Below are 18035 nucleotides of genomic sequence, written 5' to 3'. Positions count from 1 at the left end.
ACAGTATATGCAACGCTGTGGAAGCTATACAAGAAGTTCAGTCAGCAGTATGTGTGACTACGCGCCTGCACAGCGTCGCGAAAGGTTACAAATGAGAACAAAGAGACGAAAATAACGGGGTGTCTTGCCCTCCAACGCACAAACCATCTTGGTTTATTACTGTTCCCAAGAGAAAAAAAATCATGCCTCACATGGAAAAATCATTGCCTTCTTCCTCACGCAAACGCATTCATTGTCAGACGTCTCGCTGGCAGAAGCATGTGTTCTAGGAGGTTCTAACTCCGGTAATTAGTGGTAGTCATGTGTTCAACTGATCATCAAGATGTACTTTATTTTGGTAACCGTTTATTGCAGTTTGAGAGGATGAAATTTCGCAGATAACTCTCGAATTATAATTTGCTGAAATCTGTCTGTCCATTTTTCCTCCTCCAATTGTAATAAGCAAAAGCACGCCCCCCCCCCCCCCCCCCCCCCCACACACACACAAAAGACATGCGCTCGCGCGATGCTATAAAAGTCACTGGCACGGTCGCTAAAATGAACCAAAATGATTGTTTTAGTAGTGGCCGTGCAATTCCACTGAAACGCTGCGAAGCGTTTGATTGATGTTTTGTTCAATACTATTTCACTGAGGCACATTATATTATGTGAGCGAGTGCGTTAGTGAGAGCGTAGCGCGTGCGTGTGGGTGTGCGTGTGTGAGTGCACGCTGTTGTACGCACCAGTGTGCGTGTTTTTTTAAAGACGATAGTCTTTCTTGGGGAACTTAAACGCAGAAATTTTGGTCTGTCTTTCTGTCTGTCTGTCTGTCTTTCTGTTTGTCGGCACGTCCCTCGATTCAGCCACTCGGCCAAAGTTGAACCACTTGCCCAAGGGCCAGCCGTCTTGAACTGGTACGGCTGTTCATACTTGTGAACGTTGTCGATCAAAAAGTAAATATCATGCATATCTGAGGTGCAACATCACTAGGTAAGTATTAGGTGGCGTGTTTTTTTAATAGAAAATGCATACATACATAATTTTAAGGACCCTAGTTTCTTAAGCTGCGCTGAAAATGCATAAAAATGGAAGCTTGAGCGAGTTGGTATGCGTTCATCTTTGTTGAAACAGCGCTCACTAGACGACTACGAAGTAAAGGAAGGCACAGGACAGGCGCTGCCTGTCCTGTGCCTTCTTTTACTTCGTCGTCGTCTAGTGAGCGCTGTTTCAACAAAGCTGAAAATGCGACTGCGCTGAAATTTGCCTTCCTCCGTGCCCTTCGCACGAGCTCATTGTTGTGTTTCGGTTTCGGTTCTGTCTTGCACTGTACGAATGCCATGGGTTGGTGTTGAAAAACTTTAGTTTTGAGAAGGCCAAGAAGGTGAAAAAAAATATTTAAAAAATGAAAAAGCAGCGTTGTGGGCGGCCTTCAGGCTGCCGGTTTGGGCGCCGCTCTGGCGTTCCTGTTTTACCCAGGCGACGTGTAAATAAAAGAGTGTGTGGAGAGTACTCGTTGAGTGCGGACGTTTCTCTGCTTCAGCGCTTCGCGCCAAACCGCGTTTTCGGGCTGGCTGGCGTCCCCGCCGGTCGCGTTGGTCACCGCCGGTCTTCGCCTGCTGCTGCGCCGGGACTACCAGCACGCAACACAGCACTCATGTTTCCCGACGTATTGCCAGATGGCGTCCATATCTCACACAGCGCCTCTTCTATCGTCTTTACACGACATTTGCAGCGAAGCACGCAGATGCGCGGCCAATTTTTTTTTCTTTTGTTCTCAAGCGATTGTATTTAGACGCTGCGCTGTCCTTTCTCAAGGGCTGCAATAGGGAGCGAGCGTTTGTCCTTACAAACTGGGGCACTTATCGTCATGTCGTTGAAACGACGCCAACAGTTGGCCCCCGATTGTAGGTGAAAGACGCCGTCCGCGGTTGTGCTCCTTGCTTTTTGTCGGCCGATTTCCCGTCACCTAGCGCGACATATAACATATAAAACACGCGCGAGGCGACGCTGACTATACTTGCGCGCGCAATTTTCTCGCTTTCTGCAAACGTGGATGAGTGGCGTCGTCTGTTGTCGTTTTTCGAACTATTGGCAAGATGGTGGTAGTGGAACCGCCACCTTAAGATACTTCGCATCTAAAAGAGCATTGCACGTGTTCCTAGGTAGTACCCAGACATAGGGAGATCTTCAAGAAGCAAACGGGGAAAATGTCCCGAGATCCAAGTTACCCGGATGGAGTCTGTGAGAAAAGAAACGCTCGTAAGCAGCACGGGTCTAGCCACCATAGCACGGGGTGTTGAAGCAGACCAACTCGAAAGCGGCGGCGTCGGCAGCGCCGCCAGGCGTCTTTTTGGACGTGTGAGATAAAAAAAAACAGCAAAAATTACTTTTTTATGCAATCGAAAGCTGTTTCAAGAGCGGAAAATATACTCTCAAGTTCTACATGTTTGTTTTTAAGCAAAATAAGTCCACCTGCATGGATAGCCTGTCGCACCCCACGAAACACAAAACCTCTAAAAAACTTCTTGAAACGACTAAAAAGGTATGCAGACATCTAGGTATATTATGCAACGTTGAATAAACGTTTTTCACAAGAAGTTTTTTAGAAGACGTTGAAAAAACGTTTTTTACAAGAAGTCTTTTTAAAACGTTTGTGAACATTTTTTTCTAGAGCTTTTGCCATTAAAATGCGCACATATGAACTTCGGTCGCTCGTATACGTTCGTAATCGCAAATATTGGTCGCCTGAACCGCATGCGCAATAAAAAGAAAGGGTAGCGGGTTTATATTTCTCCCCATTTTAACATGTGAAGATCGGTAAACCAAATTTTCCCATCTTTTAGCCCACCATGCACGTGAAGGATACAAAATCATTCGCCGAACATCGATCACCATCGCTTAATTGATGAAATAAAATGTGATACAATGTATGGGCAGTATGGGGACCGAGAGTGCCCCCGGACTCTTCGAGCGTCATCTCCAGTTCGTTCGCGCGCAGACCATGCTTGCCGAGGCGCGCTCCTAGCGAGGGCGGAAGAAAAGCGTCTTTTGCTCACCCTCCCGCCGTCGAGAGGCGAGACATGGCCTCAGAGATAGCGGGCGCGTCCCCCATCTCGGAGGCCATGGTCGAGACGTGTCGCCACCCATGGTCGCCATTGGTCGCCACACACTTCGTCATTCTACGTCATCGTGTCGTGCCCTCTCATTGGCCGCCCGTGACGCCGCTCTGGCGCTCTCGCCGCTCTCGCACTTATCTCGCTCTCTTTCCACCGAAGCCGCCGACGATAACTGCGCAGTATAGTTTCAAGCGTTTCAAGTTGAATATCCTTTCTCCGTCTTTTCGGAATGTGCTTCTTGTTCGTCCTGCTATTTTTTCGTGTCAAAACTCCAGGACCTCATTGTCTTCCAGACACCCAACAGACGTAAGTGTCATTTTCAGCTTTCCGCGCGAAAGGGTCTGCCATGGAAAGAAAAAAGAAAGCTATCGGCTCCCTATCGCGTCGGCAAAAACATCGCCGACTTCATGCTGCAGTTGAGCCGCTTTTTCGCCAGACCGCCTCGATGCAAAATAATGAAAGCTAGTAACTTTTCAGCACAAAACTCAACTACTGAAAGCGTAGATAATGCCTGCCTGGTTACAATCTGTGTTGAGGGTGATGAATGTGGAAGTGCGTCACCTGAACCCGCCGACAGGTCACCTGAACGAATTATACATGAGAGCGCCAGCTCATGCCCGTGTTCAAGTAACTTTGCTGTGAGGCCTTAGAAGGATGTGCAGAAGGCGTCAAAACATATGCTTCGAAAATGTTCCGAATTGTCATAATTTTTGAAAGACATAGGGAAAGCTGTTGCACGCACATGCTTGGCTGACTTCATTGTGCCATTTGCGTGCAGGATGAAAATAAAGTTCTGAGTATTGCCGAAACCACGACACGATTATGATGGCCACCGTTGTGGAGGAACTCGTTGATTTTGCTTACCCGGGATTCTGAAACATAATATCAACTGTTCAGCTGCACTTTCCTTTGGCTGTTACTTTCTACTGTTAACTAGGTTTTGCTGTTGTGCTTGTGTGTATCTGTGGTTGAAATTTCTAAAGTATCTTGTTTTCTGTACTCATAAGTGACCTCAACACACTTGGTAAAAATTTTTAGCACATAAGCAACACAAAGCCGAAAAGGGACAATCTGTGCACTAACTTAAAAAAAAAATGGTTTATTGCACACGAGGCACTTGTAGACAATGGGGTGGTGCCCTCAAGCTTAACCAAGGTGCCAGGCAGAGAGATGTCTTCTTCCGCTTTATTTTAGCAAAATATACGGCATACTGATCACTTCGCGAACTACTCCATGTTCAAGAAAGTCAGTGCTTCATTCGAGAAGGACAGTCGAGGAGTGCTAACAAAATTGATACCCCCTATTGCAATTTTTGCAGCTTCTATTATCAACTTCGTTAGTTCAACTCTATTAGCTGATAAAACATTTGTGTTCTGAAAGAAAGGTTCCCACTCACATGCTCTACACTGTAACGCCAGACATCCATCGTGTTTACAAGATTACAATGCTGTCTTATAAATGCCATTGTATGTACCGCAACTAGGCAGGACAACAGAAAGGAACAGACGAACACTGTTGTCCTGTCTAGTTGTGCTACTTACGATGGTATTTACTATGTCGAGACACTAACTCACCCAACATTCGCTCGCCTCTTTTAAAAATGCTCTCTTAACCTATCATTCCTGCAGTGGCCCATTTCCTGGCATACTGCTTACCGCATGAAAGAGGTATCTGATAAATGACAGCTTCTCTGCATTCCAGAAACTGTGTCCTATGTTGTTTCTTGCAGGCAGTCGTCGTCTTTGGTGCTTGAGTGCTGATTCTGCAAATCGATTTCAGCTTGCATCGAGCTGAAAAACTACTTGCACATTAGCACGTGATGCCAACCTTTTTATTCTGTACTTGAATAGCGCAACAACTCAACGGAACACATAGCACATTGGAAAGATTCACACACAACACGTCACTCAAACAAAGGTGTTCGTCGCAGAGGTCCCGATTAGGAAGTACCACTCCATTGCTCTAGTCTGCCATTCCAACAGTGATGTTGCTCAAAAAGGAATAGCTGTTGTGCCACACTTGCACGAAATCTTGCACTACATCATAAGGTTGATGTCACTTGCTAATGTACAAATAGTTTTTACGCTCCATGAAAGCTGAAATCGATTTGCAGAATTAGCAGCCAAGCATCGAAGAAGACAACTGCTTGCCAGAAACGACATAGAATGCGGTTTGTGGAATGTGGAGAAACTGTCGCTTATCAGATACCTCTTTCCTGCAGTAAGCAGTATGTCGTGTAAACAAGCAGCTGCATGAATGATAGGTTAATAGAGCATTGTAATCTTGTAAATAAAGCCAATGATGGGTGGCTTGCATTGTCCTGTAGAGCGTGTGGGTGTGAACCTTTCTAGCAGAACTCAAAGGTTTTATCAACCAATAGAGCTTAACTAACGAGATTGATAATACTATAAGCTGCCAAAATCGCAAATATCCGTACCACTTGTGTTAGTACTCTGTCCCTGTCCTTGTCAGATAAAGAATAGACTTTCTGGAATGTGCAGTAGTCTGTGAGTTTATGAGTCTTATGTATATCTAAAAATGAAATGGAAAAAGACAAATCTCGGTGCATTGCGTCTTGGTGCAGTGTGAGTGCCCCGGCATTGTGCAACCGTTAGCCTCGTGTGCAATAAACCATTCTACTGAAAGTTAGTGCACATGTTGTGTCTCCATTTTTGTTCTTGTGTTGGTTATGCGAAAAAATTCTTTGCATGTGCTACCAACTAGGGCGAATTTTTCCCTAAACCAATGTCGCCCTGTGCTACGGTGTTTGTTGTTGTTTAACCAAACTAGCTTCTTGTTTCGTTTTATTTGTTTCTTGGTTATGCTGGTGTAGGTGCATGCTTGACTGAAACATGTTCCTGGCTCATCGTGCCTTTTGTGTGCAGGCTGAAATTAGAATTCCAAGTATTCCCAAAACCACGATATTTTGACACACACCATTGTAGAGGAACTCTAAATTTTGCCTACCCAAGATTCTTTAACATATCTAAATTTACTTCATTGAGACAAAATAAGCCATTGAACTGCTCCTATTATCGTTTACAAATGTTCGATGATTTAGCAAAGTATTGCTGCTGTGCTCGTGTGTTTGCCAAGACAGCCTTCCGATTTTTGTTGTGCTGATACATGTCTGATTGATTGAGACACGTTGTACTTTACTGTGCCTTTTGCGTGCAGGTTCTTGAACAAAGTCATCAATTCCATTGCTCCAGCCTATGTCAAGTGGCCAACATATTGGTTGGAATTGCTACAATAAAGGTTATGCATGATAACGACATTTGTTGGAATTTCGCATTTACTTTTGGAAGCGTGGTATAACGTATTCCATAAAACACAAGTAATGAAAATGGCCCGACATCAAAATGCTTAGATGTGTTGAGAACAATGAATTAAGGCAATGTCATGTCTGAATAAATAGGGCTAACCAATTCTTTGGCCAGAACACCAATTTTGCTGAGATAAAAAATTCTTGAACACAGGGTGTCGCCGGAGCCGCTTCGATTAAGCGGACTTTTCTTCAAGGCTGGAACTTGAAGACAAGTTAGTTGGTCAAAATGTTGGCTCCAGCAACACGCTAGTCAATTCGTTGTATCATGCCAGTGTTTTGCTATCACGTTTTAGCTGTTCACTGTCAAGCGTAATAGGTAAAGGGATGCCTGCGTAATATGGCGTCACATTAATTTCTCGAGCTACTCTAGCGAGCAGGATTGATAATTCAAAAAAGGCAGAAGTTGAGGGGAAGATGGAAGCTTGAAGAGATGAGAAATTCTTCGACAAGGTGTGTCGCTGGAGTCAGCGCTTCGACAAGCAAACTTGTCTTCTTCAAAGCTGTGAATTGACAAGTCTGCTTGTCGAAATGGCTCCAGCGACACCCCGTGTCGAAGAATTGGTCATCTCTTCAAGCTTCCATCTTCCCCTCAACTTCTGCCTTTTTTGAATTATCAATCCTGGTCGCTAGAGTAGCTCCAGAAATTAATGTGACGCCATATTACGCAGGCATCCCTTTACCTATTACGCTTGACAGTGAACAGCTAAAACGTGATTGCAAAAGGCTGCATGATGCAACGAATTGACTAGGGCAAGCTCCTCAACAAGCTGGTTTGCATGAAAAATAAATGTCTAAAAAAGCTCTTAAAAAGATCTAGCAAGAAGTTTTTTAGAATTCTTGCAAGCAGTTTTCTAGACTTCTAATAACGTGGCGTTAGCACAGCTACAGGAAGTTTTCAAGCTGCTTACGTCTAAATAACATCTCAACTAAACTTCTAATATACTTTTGGAGTTTCCTTTCTAGATGTTTAGTAGAAGTTTTCTAGCTTTTCTTGTGTTTCGTGGGACATATAGATTGCGGGAATTTCGACCACTTTGCTGTTGGGTGACGCTAGCGGTCATTCTTTCACGGTTTTCAACATCAGATTAAAATTATAATTCTTTTTTTATGGGACGAAAGCGCGCTCGTTGCCGCCGATGTGACGAACGATCTCCTCATTTTTACCACAATCAAAAAAAAAATTTTCCGAGCGGTAGACAGGCCCTTTAAAGGGACACTAAAGAGCAAAACGATTTTTCTCGTATTAGTAAACTACTCTTTCACGATACGAAAAACACCGCGCTTGCTGCGAGAAGACGCTTAATAAGCGAGAAATCGCGCAAAAAGAAAATGCGGGTGACGACGCCCTTGATGTTTCCGCACATTCGCCGTGACGTCACATTTTCGACGGCGCTTACTAGGGCCTACGTAGTTCCTAAACGGTCAAAATGAAGTTCACTGTCCTCTGAAGGGGCCATAGAGATGACATACCAAGATTGAGGAAATTTTGAGCCAATGACGCCAAAATACCATAAATACACTTTGAAATCCGTGACGTCACGCGTGGAGATCTTGGCGCGAAATTTAAAAATGAAACTTTGAACTTCAATTTCTCCTTTATTAATATACCTGTGATGGTGAAATTAATGACATTATAGTTCTCAAAGTACAACTTATTAATCTAAACCGATTCATTGTTTCTCTTTAGTATCCCTTTAACGTTAAAATCGTCCACATTTTTTCAAAGAAAATTTGAGGTTACACAGTTTACGTAGGCTATTTATACTTGGAGGAGCCGGACGGGAGGTGTAAAGGGCCACTTCGCTTTTCTGTCCAACACCCACCCAAGCTGGGAAAAGTAGGAGGTCAACGAACGACATCTAGTATATAAATTCGTAGTCGTTTATAATCTTATAAAAATACACAACCAGCTCAATGTGGTTTCCATAAATATTAATCGACTGAACTTGGTCTTCTTCTTTAGAAATACTTTATATTAGAGGGCTCTAACAGTAAAGAAATTGGCACTCGGCTTATCCCGAAGGCTTCTGCGAAGTACCTTGCTTTGCCAGCCACATGTTTTGTTTAATAAGTGAGAATTTAAAGTACTAAAGTCATAGCAGGTTCTTCATAGTCATTGTATTTTCAACGCCAAACTGAGACTGTGAAGTTTGCAGATGGAATGCTCAGATGACGCACAGGTTAAATGTGGCTGTACTCTTTAAACTTCACGGTAATATTTCCAAAATGTTATTAAACACTGCTGTGTTGCGGTATAAGGCGGCCCAGCCTGCACAATCTGTGCAGATTCCTGATTTAAAACACACACACACACACACACACACACACACACACACACACACACACACACACACACACACACACACACACACACACACACACACACATACACACGCGGTGGACAGCGTGAGCGACGCCAGCCCACCACTCGCGAACGAGTTGATACGCCACTGGATGCGTTTCAGCTACAGCATAGAGCAGCATATGCTCTGCGGTCATAGTGCGATAGAGCTCTTCCCATTTCAGCGCGTGTCGTGCACCGTTCATATTTAGGAAGCCTACTCTACAGCAGTGTTGGTGCTTTCGGTTCTTCCGTCTGCGTCGCACACCTTTTTTGGGGGCTAGCTGAGGCTGTGTTGTCGTTTCGTGATGGCAAGCCTGTATTTGAGCGGCTGGTCTTGTTCCAGCATGGATAGGGTGCGGGCCCTGCACTTCTTGAGTGCGTCGGTGCGCGTGGCCCTCCGCTGGCGTGCCTGGGACGGTCGCGTTTGCGACATCGTGCATGCTTTGCTCCTAAAAAACATGGCTGATCCCTCTGTCAACGGTATAACACGAAAGTGAAACGTGTCTTCACGGACGTAGTTGAGCGTTTGTTGTGCATTCTTTCACCCCAAGGGCGAAGGAATCACTGCTATAGCAACAAATTGTAATGTCACGCGAAGAACGGCAAGCAGCTCGAAACTTGCAACGCGCTGCTCAAGCAGAAAGGACGCACAGAACGAACATACACAGGATGAGCGCAAACTAACTGTCACAGTTGAATTTATTTCTGTGTGAGCAGCGTGCTCATTTTGCAAAAGCGGCAGCGAAGTGACCTTCGTAGCTCTCAACGCAAACTTGCGGTGAGAGCACAAGACGTACAAACCACGGCCATCACGACATAAGCGCGCACACGAGCAACCACGCCTTGTAGAGGCGCGCGCTCATCGCAACGCGTGGGGCGACGACCTTTAAAGGAGCACTGACACAAAATTTCGAAGGCGAGATAATGAGTTAAATAGATGTATGCGGAGCCGTACACAACGTCTACGAAATATCAAGGGCCAATATAGCCTAGAACATATTTAAAATCAATTTTAAAGTGCATGCCGCGCGACTGAGCGAGATGCGAGCGCTTCGCGACGCCGACATCAACGCGGGGGGTGTGTAAACAAACCTACGTCACGAGTTTGTGTTGGCTGGTGGCTGGTTGTGCCCTTGCGCTTGTGCCGTGCTACCTGCCATTTCTTCCTCCGTGCCTGCGGCTTGGCGTGTTCTAGTTGTGTTCTCTTCCGCTGTTCGCTCGTCGTGCCTAAAGCCCCTCCATGCGTTTTCCGCCGGCAGTAGACGCGATGGAGGGGCTTTAGTCGTGCCTGTTGGCAGATGTTATGGCCCGCTCACGCTAGCGGCAAGCCTGCCGCAACGGCGCGGTGCCGCAGAACGTCGGCCGTCGCCGCACGCGCGAGAGCTGTCCAACTTGCACGGCAAGCTTCGCCGGCGAGGCATTCGCGCCTCCGAAAAACATGGCAGCACTGCCAAAAGCGGTTGTCGTCCACTTCGAATCTATCAAGTGGCCGCCGTGCGCTCTGTAACGTGTAAGTTCCGAACTGATGCTTCCATTTGCTTTAGATTCATGTCCTTAAGCTTCGACAGCAATGTATTCGTCCCGATTCGGCGCCGTTTTTGAGAGCCATAGTCAAATAATCGATGCTGTAAGCTTAGCGAGTCGAGATGGGCGCTTCCGAATGCTCGGAGGACATAGATTACGCGTTTGTTAGTTGTTTCTAATCCTCCATAGCTGGCGCCACTTCACCTGGTTCGGCGCCCACCGCACTCACGCTCGCGCGTCGCCTACGTCACAATTTTGCGTGTTCACGTGGCCAGCTGTGGCTACCCGTCCTCCGGAAGTAGTGCTGCCCAGCTCGGTGCTTTGAAACCGAAACTGCGACTGGGCGCTCTAAAAACGTCTCTAAATAAATAACCGTCGCGCACTCGCGCAAACGAGGTTTGCAGCCGTGATAAGTGGATCATAAGCTATCTATTGCAACAAAAAAAACAAGGTGCAAAATTTTTGTGTCAGTGCTCCTTTAAAGGCCAACTCCGGCGATTTTTCGAGGTCGATGGATCTCAGTGAAATTCGCTGGGTACGTTCCTTTGCACGTTTCCGTCATTTATGCCAAATTACAGGCTTGAGACATGCGCAGATTGTTTGCAAATGAATTTTAAAGATTGTCTGCAAACGCCCTCCTGGCTTCCCACGATTATTGGCAACATTGCTTCTGTGACGTCAGTATTGGCAAGGCGGCGGAAGTGACGCAGCCGAGGGCACCGCTAACTTCGGCGCTTAGGCCGCTACAGCGAGCGTTTGCTGTGCACAAGGCGACATGTAGACAGCGTTGGTTTGGCCGGCGCTTCGCTGGTCGTCCCGGCTGTCACAGTTTTCATACTCCGCGCCGGCGTGACCGGCATGTCTTGCACGACTTCCGGTTCGTTCGTAACAACGTCTACGTCATACGTAGACAGTACACTCGGTTGGGTTTCGGTGTTGCGCTTTTTTGCTTATTTAAAATTATTCTCCAATTTGCCGAGTATTTCTGCTATCGGGCCCGTAACAGGAGCGTCTCAGGAACATAAAAGCACCATTACTTTGACATGGCCAAAAAATCGCCGGAGTTGGCCTTTAAAGCGCGCTCTTCGAGCCCTTGGCGCCATCTCGATAGTGATGACGAAAACGCGCTGATGTACGACCGATCTCTGAGTACCGCCACCGGCAAATGATGTATATAAATAGCTCGCCGTTAGCGTGGCGAAGAACGTGCCGTCTGTGGCCTAATCGTTTCGCGCCGCGCGCTGTGGAGCCAGGGGCCGTAAGTTCGACTCCCGGTGACGAAACTTTTTCCTCCAGTGTTTTTTTGCCATCTGTTAGTCTTTATATTTTACAACGTCATATCCGTGACGGAAATACGTCAATGGAGCCGTGGTGGACCTCGGAATAAAACACTTTTGTGTTAAAAAAGACTTGGCCACTTTGGCTACTTCAGCTGTAATCTGGGCACTGGCCTGCTATGTGTAGAGGTTCTTCTCCATGACCAGATCAACTTTCCCTTCCAGCACTTTTGAGGTATCGAGGAATTCCGGCTTCGAAGTTGTGCACAGCTGTTTGAGTCGAGCGCTTAGAAGGATGGCTCGCGTGTGCGCTTCGTTTCCGTAGGATTCGCCTTCTGGTACTGAGCAGATGATGAGTCCTGGTGCTAGAGAGGCCCACATTCTCTGAGCACCTGCACGGCCTCATCCGATTGGCTTCCTTTTAACCAGTCTCTGAGCCCTGCATGGAAAATTATCAACCGGATATCCTGGCCATAGGCGTGCGCACAGGAGGGGCGGGGGGGGGGCGGCCGCCCCGCTTATCACCGAAGAGGGGGGGGGGTGCAAAATCTGCCCCGTAAATTGACCCTTCTAGTCACCTAAGAGGGGGGCCGCAAAATCTGCCCCGTACATTGATTTAGTAGGGCGGGGGGGGGGCGCTGTGATGAACCTTTGCCCCCCCCCCCCCTGATGGGGAACCCTGCGCACCCCAAGCAACCACAGATATCCCTCACGAATCCAATATATATCCGTTTCAGATGTAATGGATATCCAGTGGGGATCCGTAAATGTAAACCTCCGCTGGAGCTCAATCGGAGGTCCGACAGATGTTGAAAAAAACATTTTTGCAGATTCACAGGATATCCAGAACGGGATCCTGTCGTGGACATATTATGGACCTTATAAGTATGTGTGCTTGAACGTACAGCGCTCACAGATTGAAACAACAAGCACAAAGCAACACTCAAATAAGGAAGAGACACGTACACAGGAAGGGAGTCTACGTGTCTGTTCCTTACTCGAGCATTCCTTTACATTTGTTCAGATGCCCAAGTTATCACCAACTAGCCCAAGTGTCTGCGTCAGAATAACGACTGGTATGCACAATTGCTCGAGTTAAGTGCGTTATGTTGCTACAAATGCAGCTCCCAAAAGCAATATTGCCTCTGATATGAGGGTTAAAGTTGAATTTACACCAATACGACACGAACTGGAGATGCTAGAAATGAAATTGCATTCATAACTTAGCTTTAAATTGCACAGTTTCAACCTGTGAGCACTGAACAATGCCTAAGTGTGATCGAAAGCATAAGGGTGCGGGATAAATAAAATACAAAACAAAACAATGCAAATACAATACAAAACAATGCACAGGCATTGCGTGTAAACGCAAGGCAGTGACATTTTCATAGGTCTTCAGTAATGTTGTGCAGGATTTTTAAATGAAGTAGAAGGCCAGCAGAAGATGTATATACTATTTCATATTTCAGTCATTTGGGCTGGCATATGTGCAGTTACACAACTAAACTGTTTACTGGCAATTAGGTCATATTGCTACATGCATATTGCCAGCCCCTCGAACCATGCGCGTGTGCGCCGGACGAAGAAAAGGAAGATCTCTCTCCGCTCGGGCTCTGAGCTGAACTGGTCAGCGCTGCAACCGCTACTGTAAATATATCGTGTAAATAGTCTACGGACTACGGCCTACCGAGTCGTCATTCACGTAACAGTATAATAGAACAATCAAGCGAACAAGTCAATATTATATTTCGATTAGTGAGGGGTATACATGAAAATATTTTATTGTACGTGGTACCTCAATGATGTTTCTGGGTTCTAAACCTAGTAGTGGATCGATTATGCGTCCCCCGGATTTGCGACGACCCGCATTTCACGACGAATCGGTTTGGTCCAGGGGCGTAGCCAGAATTTTTTTTCGGGGGGGGTTCAACCATGCTTTATGTATGTTCGTGCGTGCGTTTGTATGTGTGCGTGTATCACAGGCAAAACTGAAAAATTTCGGGGGGGGGGGTTTGAACCCCCCCCCAACCCCCCCTTGGCTACGCCCCTGGTTTGGTCCCGGCAAAACCCGCATAGAAATAAATAACCTATTAAAAACCTTCGTTATACGACGCAATTTTACACCGACCCCGCATCTTACGACGACTTTCTATTCCGTCCGAGAAAAGAAATCACCTTCTTTACTCGTATCTGAACGCTGACCAAGTTTTCCCTAAGTTCACAATTACAAAAGTAGTGAGTGAGACAGTAAATTTATTCTCCTGGCAGTTCACGCGTTTCTGAAATCCAGTTTTCCTGGCTTTTAAGATAGCTTCTGGATACGCCTCGGTTGCGTGCGTATCCAGGGTCGTTACCTAGACAAGCTCTTTCCACACTGAGTAGCTTCAGCTGACCGGTCATTGAGAGCCAGATATATTTTCACGTTTTCGGTCCGTGGAAACTTTTCCTGGTCGACATACAGCTGGTCTCCTGCCCTTGTTTGCGGCACTCGCAGTCACAGGTCTTGAGCACGCAAAAGGACGCGACGCAGCTATTTTCACCGTGCAAAATAACTTTCGCTTGACATGAACGTTCATAATAACAGCGGGACATCACTAGTTGCACTTCACAGGGGCACAAATACGATGCACACAGCTCAGTCGAGCACGAAAGCATTCTACGCATAATTCTACATTCTAGTTCTACGCCACGGAGGAAGGAAAGAGAGGAGAGGGCATGCCCAGCCGGCGCGCTGCGGGAAAAGTGTGGAGGAAATGACGTCATGGCGGCCATATTCACTGGGCACAATGGCGGCGTTTTGTTATTGATGTGGTGCGGTGCGGCATCGGTCCGGCGGTTCAGCGGCGGTGTGCGCGTTTTCGTGGGCCTCGCACCTAACCGTGGCGTGCTGCAGTTGTACGACAGCATCCATTCTTTGTGCCGCATTGTTAGCTACGCGGTGTTCTCCCGGTGGTGGCTGTAACCAGAATTCTGAACTAGAAAGCGTGGAACGAGCGCGCGTATACGTACTTACTTTGGATTTGCAGTGTCCAGCAAAATCATGCTGAAGAGCCATCATAGAAGATAGCAACTGTGCTCCAGAATCTGTTCAATGAATGCCTTGCAGGTCAGTGACAGTTATGCGGTGTTGGTAATTATGACAGTGGACGATGCATTTGCGGCCCGCAGGTCCTTATTCAAGACTGTAATTGAATCTTGTTTTTCATGTTCCTTTATAGTTACAGCATGCTTGTGCGTATTAAATTACCTGTTCTGCTTCGCTTAAGATGCTCGCTTTTCGCTGTATTGTCTGTACCTTTGTTGGTGTGATTGCAATGCATGGCGATTGTTTTGCCTTGTTGTTGCACGGATCTGTGTACAATGTATAATGTTCAGTGAATGTATATTGTAACCACTCCTGCTTGGGCCACTCAATGGGCCTGCAGTATCCTATAAATAAATAAATAAATAAAAATAAAACTCGTTAAAATGTCTACTCACACCTGCACAAGGTCACCAGGTGCATCTCGTTGAATGCGCGTCGGACAAAGCCGTTCGAACGATGGTGACCAAATTATTTTAGAACTCAAGACAGAAGGAGCAAAACACATTTTAATGACACTTATGACAAGTACAAGTACGGAGGAAAATTGTGAAGTACACATCGAGCAGTACATCTACAATTCAGTGACGTGCAAAATTTTCACCACAAATATTTGTGACTATAGCAATCCGAAAAATCTGTCACGTTGTTAGTCTTTAAAAACAAAAAAAGAATCACTTTGTTGAGCATTGGCAGCATGTATTTCAAGCCTTCTTCGGGGAGGGTGTAGGTGTACCATTCAAATGCAAATTAGAGACTGAATACGGATGTAAGAAGCATAGGTCAGCAAAACTTGTGGAGCCCACTCATACTCACTTATTAAATATTTTTTGCGCTTAGGGCTCATTCGGACTCACACTCACGAAAATTTTCTTCAACCGGACTCACTCGAACTCAAATTCACCCCTCACAGCCTGATCCGAGTCTGACTAAGCTCCGAGTGAGTTTATTCATGAGTTAGCCTAGAATTAGCTTTTTCAACCACGCTGTCACTGCTCTTTAACGCCAATACCTCACGTTATCGGTGCTCTTCCGGGCACCTTTTGATACAGTACCTTCGAATAGTGAGTGCTCGCAAACCAGTACAGTCATTTTTCTTGAAAGGATAAAAACATAAGATGTGTTTATCAAGAACTTCCCTAGAAGAGTTGGCGAGGTGGGTAGGTGAAGGCATCTTTGTGGCTGGAGGTATTTCAACTTCTTAATTCTTCCACCCAGCCAGACAGACTTCTGTCGAAATGTTTACATTTAAATCCTTGAAGGCTGTGTCCGCGCGTGAACCACCCCTTCCCCACCACGCAAGGCGCTTAGCCGGGTCCCCGATAAGGGAAACAGAAACAAGCGCCTTCTCTTTTCTCTAATAAACAGGCAATTATCCCGGAGACCTTTTTCCGTCGCCTTCCGTCGGCTGGCTTTCTCTGCCATCCTTGGCGGCTGTGTCCGCGTGTGAACCACCACTTCACCACCAAGCAAGGCGCTTAGCTATGTTCCCGATAAGGGAGACAGAAACAAGCGCCTTCTCTCTCCTGTTCTCAAATAACTAGCCACTTATCCCGGAGACATCTTCCCTCGCATTCGGCTGGCTTTCCCCGCCGTCCTTGGCGGCTGTGTCCGCGCGTGATCCATCCGGGAGACCTTTTCCCACGCATTCCTTCGGCTGGCTTTCCCAGCTTTCGTCCTAACGCGATCCTCGCCTTTAAGTTCTCCGTAGGTACCAGTGCGCGTGATCCACACCAGAGACATCTTCTCACGCACCTTCAGTTGGTGTTCGCTGCTTCTTCCTAATGAAATCCTGGCCTTTGGGATATCCGTTGAAAACAGTACGCTTCGCACATAAGGGAAGCGAAAACAAGGAGGCCGCCGCAACCTAAACGGGCTGTCACGTATACATGCTCCACCGACGCCGATTTTAGTGGCATAACTACGGGCCTCCGGGTTTATTGCAGAGAAGACATGTTTTTGTATCGCCGTGCCTAGCTCACAGCCTGGCCGAAAGTTCCATAAAGCCCAAAGAGAAGCGTAAAAGAAAAGCGATCTGAAAGAAGCTGTACAAATTTCTGCGCCTGGTTCGTTGCGCGGCAATGAATTGGCTGATCCGACATAACATCTTTATTTTCACAAGAAACTGTTCAAATAAAAAAAAAACTTAACGTGCAACTAGCGGAGTTTATTGTAAACGGCGGCAGTGCAAGAGTACAATACCCAGACGGAGAGATTTCGTCAGCCGTATCGCGGCAGAACAGCGCGTTAAAATCCGTTCAGTTGGTTTCGGATAGCACCGGCGCGCGCGCCGCGCAGCCCACGTGCTTTTCGAGCCGGAGAGAGAGTCGCGCCTTTCGCTTCACATTCGGATGTAAACAAGAGAGGAGAATTTGCCCAGTCAATATGGCCGACTTCCGGCTTCACCACGGCTTCACAACGAGTGACGTCAGGGCCTCTCCTCAGTATATGTTCTACGCAAACTCGTGCTCTGTCGCCATTATGTGATGGTGATGACACTCTGTCTGACTCTCCTGACGGGAGGCTGCTGCCAACGCGGTTTCGGTTTCGTTTTTACGCACAGGCAACTTTTGAATTCGATTTATAGGGAGAAAGATGCGCACTGGATTCAATTTTTTGAAGTTGAGGATGACGAATCGCTCATACCTCTTTCTACCAAGCAATGCTGCCGTTCGCTGGCATTTTCAAAAATAATTTAATCTACCTTCCTTGGAAAAGCACAGGGTCGTGTCGTGGGCTTATTCAGGTGGTCTGTACCCCTTTTCTGGCCAAGGCTGATTGCCACTGCCTATATTCTTAGTTTTTCGATTATACGACGCCCGGATTATACGACGGTTTTGCGTGGACCCCTCAATGTCGTATAATCGGGGTTCCACTGTAAATAATTTTCTGGTTATGACCTGTGACGATGCGCATTGCCATGTCTAAAAAAGCTGCTGTTTCAGCTTATGTACTGAATACACGTTCATTTGTGGACTCCTTCACAAAGTCATACATGAATATCCTTTGAAGATCCATAATCGATTATAACTCGTCTGTACGCCACAACTCCAAAAATGGATATCCGCTATGGTATCTCTAATGTACATCCATTGAATGTCCCACACTGGCACTGGACGTTGGGCTATTGCATGGATACTGAGCGGATATCCGTGGTTGCTTGGGGCTAGCGCCACTTGTCTGTCGCGGGAAGTTGCCAATAGGCCCTAAGCCTACCTTCCTGCCGGCATGGTATGAAGCTGCACGCTGCACAACGGGGACCGTAGACAAAAACTCCGAGAACCGCATCCCTCCCACAGCACAGCACCTCACACACATCGCGAGCGAAATCACACCTCATCGCCGGTCCTCAAGTTGCACCGATGCCGTGCCACATAGCTGTAGC

Source organism: Rhipicephalus sanguineus, chromosome 2 (genome assembly GCF_013339695.2).
Source record: "Rhipicephalus sanguineus isolate Rsan-2018 chromosome 2, BIME_Rsan_1.4, whole genome shotgun sequence".
NCBI classification, from domain to species: Eukaryota; Metazoa; Arthropoda; class Arachnida; order Ixodida; family Ixodidae; genus Rhipicephalus; species Rhipicephalus sanguineus.
This window is presented reverse-complemented; position numbering follows the sequence as displayed.